This window comes from Saimiri boliviensis, chromosome 3 (genome assembly GCF_048565385.1).
Source record: "Saimiri boliviensis isolate mSaiBol1 chromosome 3, mSaiBol1.pri, whole genome shotgun sequence".
Taxonomy (NCBI): Eukaryota; Metazoa; Chordata; class Mammalia; order Primates; family Cebidae; genus Saimiri; species Saimiri boliviensis.
In genome coordinates, this window is record NC_133451.1 from 108,910,804 (window position 1) to 108,920,775 (window position 9,972).

General features: G+C 39.5%; 1 pseudogene; it reads left to right on the forward strand.

Moving 5' to 3' along the window:
- Window positions 1-9,124: 9,124 nt before the first annotated feature.
- LOC120363668 (small nuclear ribonucleoprotein G pseudogene) lies at window positions 9,125-9,406 on the forward strand (annotated as a pseudogene).
- Window positions 9,407-9,972: the final 566 nt, after the last annotated feature.

The following is a 9,972-nucleotide window of genomic DNA, read 5'->3' on the forward strand; positions in this document are numbered from 1 at the left end:
ATTTTTGTCAGTGGCATTTGAACACATATGATTAGAAATAATTCAAAGATTAATACTATTTATCATTTTAAGTGCTAATTTTAAGGCTAATTAATAGTCTTATTAAAGTCTAATAATAGTCATATTTTAGGAACAGAACAGAGACCTCACAAACACCACCACACATCTATAGCCATCTAATCTTTGACAAACCTGACAAAAACAACCAATGGGAAAAGAAATTCCTGTTCAATAAATGGTGCTGGGAAAATTGGCTAGTCATATGCAGGAAACTCAAACTACCCCTTCCTTACATCTTATACAAAAATTAACTCAAGAGGGATTAAAGACTTAAATGTAAAACTGAAAACCATAAAAACCCTAGAAGAAAACCTAGGCAATACTATTCTGGACACAGGCATGGGCAAAGATTTCATGACAAAAATGCCAAAAGCAATTGAAAAAAAAAAAAAAAGCCAAAATTGACAAATGGGATCTAATTAAACTAGACAGATTCTGAACAGAAAAAAATCCTATCATCAGAGTGAACAGGCAAACTACAGAATGGGAGAAAATTTTTGTAATCTACCTGTCTGACAAAGGTCTGATATCCAGAATCCACAAGATACTTAAATAAATTTGCAAGAAAAAAAAAATTAAACAGTGGGCAAAGGTTATGAACAGACACTTTTCAAAGGAAGACTTTTTTTTTTTTTTTTTTTGAGATGGAGTTTCACTCTTGTTGCCCAGGCTGGAGTGCGATGGCGCAATCTCGGCTCACCGCAACCTCCGCCTCCTGGGTTCAGGCAATTCTCCTGCCTCAGCCTCCTGAGTAGCTGGGATTACAGGCACATGCCACCATGTCCAGCTAATTTTTTTGTATTTTTAGTAGAGACGGGGTTTCACCATGTTGACCAGGATGGTCTTGATCTCTTGACCTCGTGATCCACCCGCCTCAGCCTCCCAAAGTGCTGGGATTACAGGCTTGAGCCACCGTGCCCGGCAGACTTTTTTTTTTTTTTTAGATGAAGTCTCACTCTGTTGCCCAGGCTGGAGTGCAATGGCATGATCTCGGCTCACTGCAACCTCCGCCTCCCCAGGTTCAAGAAATTCTCCTGCCTCAGTCTCTTAAGTAGCTGAGATTACAGGCATGCACCACCACACCCAGGCTAATTTTTTATTTTTAGTAGAGACGGAGTTTCACCATGTTGACCAGGCTGATCTTGAACTCCTGACCTCTGGTGATCCACCAGCCTCAGCCTCCCACAGTGCTGGGATTACAGGCATGAGCACCAGGCCCGGCCAAAGGAAGACATTTATGTGGCCAAGAAACATACGAAAAAAAGCTCAACATCACTGTTCCTTAGAGAAATGCAAATCAAAACGACAATGAGATACCATCTCACACCAGTCAGAATCGTGATTTTTAAAAAGTTAAGAAACAATACATGCTGGTGAGGCTGTGGAAAATAGGAACACTTTTACACTGTTGGTGGAAATGTAAATTAGTTTAACCATTGTGGAAGACAGTGTGGCAATTTCTCAAGGATCTAGAACCAGAAATACCATTTGACCCAGCAACCCCATTACTGGGTATATGCCAAAGGAACATAAATCATTCTATTATAAAGAAACATGCACATGTATGTTTACTGCAGCACTATTTACAATAGCAAAGACTTGGAAACAACCTAAATGCCAAAAATGATAGACTGGATAAAGAAAATGTGGAACATATATACCATGGAACCTGTAGCCATAGAAAAAGAAGATCATTTCCTTTACAGGGACATGGATGAAGCTAGAAGCCATAATCAGTGGATCACGGGGAAGAAACCTAGATGATGGGTCAAGAGATGTAGCCAACCACTGTAGCGCACATATACCTATGTAACAAATCTGCATGTTCTGCACGTGTCCCAGAACTTAAAGTCAAATAAGAAAAACAAAATAAGTCACATTTAAAGTGCAATCGATAGTCTCATTAAATGAATTTCTAAATCATTCATTTAATGAGACTATTAATTGTATATTTGTTTTCATACTTATTGATATAGTTAATTAAACAACACCATACTTCGGAATCAAAAATATTACAAGCATTTCCCTTAACTTTTTCTAAATGACATAGAATTTCTTCTATTTTTTTTACCCTGCTCCTGGAAAGCATGATAAATGAGACAGAATTTCTTGATTATCCAGGTAATTGGCAGCAGAAAAGCTGCAGAGGAGGTCATGGGTAAGGTATACAGCAATTAAAATAAAATTAGTCAAAATATGACATAAAGTATATTTAATAAGATACTTTTGACCAGGCACAATGGCTTACACCTGTAAGCCCATGATTTGGGAATGCCAAGGAAGGCGGATCACTTCGCACAGGAGTTTGAGGCTAGTCTGGGCAACATGGTGAAACCCCACCTTTACAAAACATACAAAAATTAGCCAAGCATGGCAACTTGCACCTGTGGTCCTGGCTTGTGGGGAGACTGAGGCAGGAGGATTGCTTGAGCCTGAGGCATAGGTTGCAGCGAGCCAAGTTCACACGACTGCACTCCAGCCTAGGTGACAGGGCAAGATACTGTCTCATAAAAAAATAAATAAAAATACAGAAACAGGACCCCTTCCTGACACCTTACACCAAAATTAACTCCAGATGGATTAAAGACTTAAACGTCAGAACTAACACCATAAAAACCCTAGAAGAAAATCTAGGCAAAACCATTCAGGACATAGGCGTAGGCAAGGACTTCATGACCAAAACGCCAAAAGCAATGGCAACAAAAGCCAAAATAGACAAATGGGACCTAATCAAACTCCACAGCTTCTGCACGGCAAAAGAAACAGTCAGTAGAGTGAATCGGCAACCAACAGAATGGGAAAAAATTTTTGCAGTCTACCCATCTGACAAGGGGCTGATATCCAGAATTTACAAAGAACTCAAACAGATCTACAAGAAAAAAACAAAGAAGCCCATTCAAAAATGGGCAAAGGATATGAACAGATACTTTACAAAAGAAGACATACGGGAGGCCAACAAGCATATGAAAAAATGCTCATCATCACTGGTCATTAGAGAATGCAAATCAAAACCACATTGAGATACCATCTCACGCCAGTTAGAATGGCGATCATTAAAAAATCGGGAAACAGCAGATGCTGGAGAGAATGTGGAGAAATAGGAACACTTTTATACTGTTGGTGGGAATGTAAATTAATTCAACCATTGTGGAAGACAGTGTGGTGATTCCTCAAGGACCTAAAAATAGAAATCCCATTTGACCCAGCAATCCCATTACTGGGTATATATCCAAAGGATTATAAATCATTCTATTATAAGGACACGTGCACACGAATGTTCATTGCAGCACTGTTTACAATAGCAAAGACCTGGAACCAACCCAAATGCCCAACGATGATAGACTGGATAGGGAAAATGTGGTACATATACACCATGGAATATTACGCAGCCATCAAAAACGATGAGTTCACATCCTTTGTAGGAACGTGGATGAACCTGGAAACCATCATTCTCAGCAAACTGACACAAGAGCAGAAAATCAAACACCACATATTCTCACTCATAGGCGGGTGTTGAACAATGAGAACACATGGACAAAGGAAGGGGAGCACTCCACACTGGGGTCCGTTGTGGGTAAATGGGGGAGGGATGGGGAGGTGGGGAGGTGGGAAGAGATAGCATGGGGAGAAATGACAGATGCAGGTGAGGGGACAGAAGGCAGCAGACCACACTGCCATGTGTGTACCTATGCAACAATCTTGCATGTTCTTCACATGTACCCCAAAACCTAAAATGCAATTAAATAAATAAATAAATAAATAAAAATAAAAATAAATTTAGATAAAATTATATATAATATTGAAATTAAATGTAATACTATGTATTATGTTTTCTTTGTGAGGTAAACTCCTTTTCACTGATACAACTGTAATTTTCTTGTCTTGAAAAGTTCCCTACCAAGTTAAAACCCTTTGACAGAAGCACCACAGAAAAGCAGTTAACTAATATTATTTTCATTAAATTATACACCAGAGATCCTATACTATTATTTAAATAGCTACAATCAAATAGAAGTTGCAAACTTATCAATTGTATAGGTTTAGATGGGATACCAGAGCTAAGACGGCAAATAGGAGGCAAAACTAGCTTGCAGATCCCACTTGGATGGACAGAGCAGAGTATAGAGACCCATATAGTGGAATTCTGCTTCAAGAAGTACTGCAGGAACATTACCAGGAAAGCTGAGATAATCCATAGACCCTTTGAAAGAACTAGATCACCACTGCAGGCTCCTTGAGACACAAAAAAACTGTGAGTCTGCCAGCTTTCTCAGTGGGGAGGCTCGTGGTGTGGGGAAAGTTCTCAGCCCTGGACACCTGTTTCCTGAAAATAGACTTGGTGCTGCTGAAGTGGCATGGTGGGAGTGAGAATATCCTTTAGGACTGCCAGCTGAATGGAAGCAGGGTGAGATCTGTGACTGCCAGCTTTCCCCCACTTCCCTGGTAACCTGTATGATTGAGAGGAGGCAGCCATAACCCCCCTGAAAATAACTCCATTGGACTGGGAACCACACCCTTGTGCCCACAGCAGCTGCAACAAGTCCCATCTAAGGAGAAGTTGAGCTCAGACTTGCCTAACACTGCCCTCACCTGGTGATCTTTTTCTACACACCCTGGTAGCCAAAGACAAAGGTCATGATCTCTTGGAAGCTCTACGTCTCTACCCACCACCTGAGAAATCAGAATACTTAACCAGGTGTCCCTAAGGCAAGTTTGTATCCTCCCCATAGGACCACAGCTGACATACTCTTGAAAGCACCTCCTCCTGGCTGGAGGCCAACCAACATGAAACCAATGTACTAAACAAAAACACAACCAAGGACCTTCACAGAGTCTACTTCACTCTCCTGCTACCTCCACCAAAGCAGGTGCTAGTGTCCATGGCTGGGAGACCTTTCAGATGGATCATGTCACAGGACTCTGCAAACACAGCCTCACAAAGTTCTGGGATTACAGGCATGAGCCACAGTGCCCTGCCTATTTTTTCTAAATTAAAAATACATGCTGAAACCATATGTGTTTGCTGAAAACTATTTGTTTTATTAACTTAACACCCATACTGCCTTATTTTCTGTTTCCAATTTATAGGTCATCATAATCCCTAAATTTTTGCCCTCATATAACAGGAGATACAGATTACACATCCAAATCTACTCATAATTATTTTAATACATGCATCCCATTCTGTATCTTTACTGTTACAAATGAGTAATGGAAGAAGAGCTAGTTGGCTAATATCTAATTAAAGTGGCATAAATAGTAACAGTAGAATCACCTCTGCTTTGTTGCACTGCTGCTACCAAGTACCTTGTGTGACCTCTCATCCACGGACCATAGGCCATTGATTTGTAATAACTATTATTAATTTAAAAGACTGGAGCTTTGTTTCTTTTTTCTTTTAGAATAAGTGTCCTGAAGTTAATTGCCTTACTGCTTTGCACTAGGTTAAATTTCCTTTCCTTTCAAAAGATGGCAAAAGTAAAGTTTCATCCTAGCAGAAAAGTTCATCTTTAGCCGAAATAACATGTGAACTGTTAAATATATTTTAAACCCATCTTGCTATTGCTGGTTAGTTTGTCATTAATCATGAAGTTTACAGAATATGTCAAGAAAATATGAAAAAAAATTCTTTTTTTAAGAGTGTGTGACACAGAAATATGTGTTCAGTGATTCCTTTCTATATTATTTTTCAATTACTTTGCAAATAAGAAAATGATATATCTCACTATGAGTTTTAAGAGTTATCAAATATAAACATTTGAATGGATTTAAAGTAAATGTATGGGAAAAGCATATAATATAAAAAGTAAGCTTGAGTGGCAATTTTCATGAGAGAAAGTGAACTTCAAGGTAAGATTATTACCAGAGATAAAAAGAAGCTTGTTGTAATCATAGAGGTACCCAACAACAAATTTTAAAATACATAAAGGAATAGGATATTGAGGCAATTCTACAATTTTGGTACTACATTTTAATTCTGTTATCTCAGAAACCTAGAAAAAATGAGCAAAGTCTTACATGATTTGTAAAGTCTAATTTTGTCTAATTAAAAATTTTAGTATCTTTATTGAGATATAATTCACATGTCATAGGTTCCATTCTTTTAAAGTGTACAATTTAATGGTTTTTAGCATATCCATAGTTTTGTAGCCATCACCAAAATTTAAATTTAGAACATATTAATAACCTTAAAAAGAAACCCATACCTACTATATGTTTATTCCCCAATCCGCTCAGTCTCAGGCAATCATAAATCTTTCTGTCTATAAAGCTTTGCCTATTCTGGACATTTCATATAAATGGAAGAATTATAATACATAAAATAATATATTTCAATTTCATCTATGTTGTAGCATGTATCAGTATTTCATTTCTGTTTATTGCTGAATAAAATCACCCCAAAAAAACCTACAGGTAACTTTATTTTTAAAGGTTAAACACTGGGTCCTGCCACCAGCCCCACCAACGCATGGACAATGCCCATACATTCCCCTGCTAACAGGCCCACTGATCTGAAATCCAACTATGAACTCTGAAGTAGACCTGTAACTCAGCTCCATTTCTCCTCTAGCAGAAAATGGGAGCAATCTTGCTCACTTTAGAGGCCCAGCAAGGAACATATATTTTATGCCTCTAGTAACAGGCCTGCTCACCTGAGACCAGATTGCAAATACTGAAGCAGCTCTGTGATTAAGCTTTAGCACTACTCTACTGCAGTCTGGGGGACATTCCGTCAACCCAAAAACCCAGAAAGAGAAGGTCTTTACTTTCTGAAAACAGTCTATAAAGACTGGAAGAGCCATTTGCTCCCCCCAGATGCGTAGACACATGGATCATGAAAAAACAGGCAAACACAACACCACCAAAGGAAATGACCCATTAAAATATCCAGATTCATTAACTGCTTGACAAAGAATTTTAAATAAGTATCTTAAAGAAGCTCAATTAGTTACAAGAGAACAAAAATGGACACATAAACACAAAAATGTCCCACTCACACAAAGACAGGAATCTGAAACACACTGGCTTGAGAGTTTTGTAGCCAGTGCAGGTGTTTGAGCTCAACCCAGGACTGTCAAGCTTCCTGGGGGTAGGGGTGTTCACCATTACCGAGGCAGTCCACCGTTACCAAGGCAGTCTGCCATGACCAAGGCAGTCTGCCATTATCAAGGTAATCAGCCATTACCGAGGCAGTCTGCCATTGCCGAGGCAGTCTAAACTTACCTGTGTAAACAAAACCCCAAGAACGTTTACACAGCAGCTAGACAGAGCTGCAGCCACTCAGCAACACCCCTGCAAGGAGACTGACTAGACTCCTTCCTTGCTGGGCAGGGCATCTCTGAAAAAAGGCAGCAGCACATCAGGGACTTATAAATAAATCCTCAACTTCCTGGGACACAGCACCTGGGAAAAGACGTGGTTGTGAGTTCTGCTGCAGCAGACTTAAACATCCCTGCCCAGCAGCTCTGAATGGAACAACAGAGCTCAGAGCACAGCACTTGAACTCTGATAAGGGACAGACCGCTTCCTCAAGCAGCTCCCTGACCACCGTATATCCAAAGAGGCTCCTCATAAAGGACAGCTCTGGCTGACATCTGGCGGGTACCCTTCTGGAATGAAGATACCAGAAGAAGGAACAGACAACAATCCTTACTGTTCTGCAGCCCCCATGGGTGAGTCCCAGGAAAGCAGGGTCTAGAGTGGACCTCCAGCAGTCCTGCAGCAGAGAGGCCTGACTGATAGAAGGAAAACTAAAAAGCAGAAAGAAATAGCTTCAACATCAACAAAAAGGACATCCACTCAAGAGACCCCATATGAAATCACCAACTTCAAAGACCAAAAGTAGATAAATACACAAAGATAGGAAGAAACCAGCAAAAAAAAAGGAAAAAATCACCAAAAGCCAGAATGCCTCTCCTCCTCCAAGGGATCACAACTTCTCACCAGCAAGGGAACAAAACTGGATGGAGAATGAGTTTGACGAATTGGTAGAAGCAGGCTTCAGAAGGTAGGTAATAACAAAATTCTCTGAGCTAAAAGAACATGTTCTAACCGAATACAAAGAAACTAAGAACCTTGAAAGAAAGGTTAGACAAAATGCTAACTAGACTAACTAGCTTAGAGAAGAATATAAAGGACTTGATGGAGCTGAAAAACACAGCATGAGAACTTTGCAAAGCATACACAAGTTTCAATAGCCGAATTGATCAAGCAGAAGAAAGAATATCAGAGATTGAAGACCAACTCAATGAAATAAAATGAGAAGGCAAGATTAGAGAAAAAGAGAGTAAAAGAAATGAACAAAGCCTCCAAGAAATATGGGATTATGTGAAAAGACCTAATCTATGTTTGATTGGTGTACCTGAATATGACAGGGAGTTTAAATCCAAGCTGGAAAACACTCTTCAGGGTATTATCCGGGAGAACTTCTAGCAAGGCAGGTCAATATTCAAATCCAGGAAATACAGAGAACATCACAAAGATATTCCTCAAGAAGAGCAACCCCAAGGTACATAATTGTCACATTCACCAGGGTTGAAAGGAAGGAAAAACTGCTAAGGGCAGCCAGAGAGAAAGGTCAGGTTACCCACAAAGGGAAGCCCACCAGACTCATAGTGGATCTCTCAGCAGAAACCCTACAAGCCAGAAGACAGTGGGGACCAATATTCAACATCCTTACAGAAAAGAACTTTCAACCCCAGAATTTCATATCCAGCCAAACTAAGCTTCATAAGTGAAGAAGAAATAAAATCCTTTATGGACAGGCAACTGCTGAGAGATTTAGTCACCACCAGGCCTTTCTTGCAAGAGCTCCTGAAGGAAGCACTAAAAATGGAAAGGAACAACCAGGTATCAACCACTACAAAAATGTACCAAATGGCAGAGACCAACGACACAATGAAGAAACAATGTTACCTAATAGGCAAAACAACCAGCTAGTATCAAAATGACAGGATCAAATTCACACATAAAAATATTAACCTTAAATGTAAACGGTCTATACTGCGGGAGCGTAGAGTAGGTCATGCATTCTGTTCCAAGGCCTCTGTGTGCTGGAGGAGTAACCATCACGAGCAAAGCTCACCCTCCCGAGTTGAAAAAATTTATGAACAAGAAGTTATCATTGAAATTAAATGATGGCAAACATGTCTAAGGAATATTGCGGGGATTTGATCCCTTTATGAATCTTGCGATAGATGAATGTGTGGAGATGGTGACTAGCAGACAACAGAACAATATTGGAATGGTGGTAATAAGAGGAAATAGTATCATCATGTTAGAAGCCTTGGAACAAGTATAAATAATGGCTGTTCAGCAGAGAAACCCATGTCCTCTCTCCATGGGGCCTGTTTTACTATGATGTAAAAATTAGGTCATATACATTTTCATATTAGACTTTTTGCTAAATAAACTTTTGTGATAGTCAAAAAAAAATCTAAATGGGCTAAATGCCCAAATCAAAAGACACAGACTGACAAACTGGATAAAAACTCAAGATCCATCAGTGTGCTGTATTCAGGAGAACCATCTCATGTGCAAAGACACACATAGGCTCAAAATAAAGGGATGAAGGAAGATTTACTAAGCAAATGGAGAGCAAAAAAAAAGCAGGGGTTGCAATCCTACTCTCTAATAAAATAGACTTTAAACCAACAAAGATCAAAAGAGACAAAAAAGAAAATTATACAATGGTAAAAGGATCAATGCAACAAGAAGAGCTAACAATCCTAATATATCTGCACCCAATACAGGAGCACCCAGATACATAAAGCAAGTTCTTAATGACCTACAAAGAGACTTAGACACCCACACAGTAAGTCGGAGACTTTAACACTTCTCTGTCGACATTAGACAGATCAACGAGACAGAAAATTAACAAGGATATCCACGACTTGAACTCAGATCTGGACC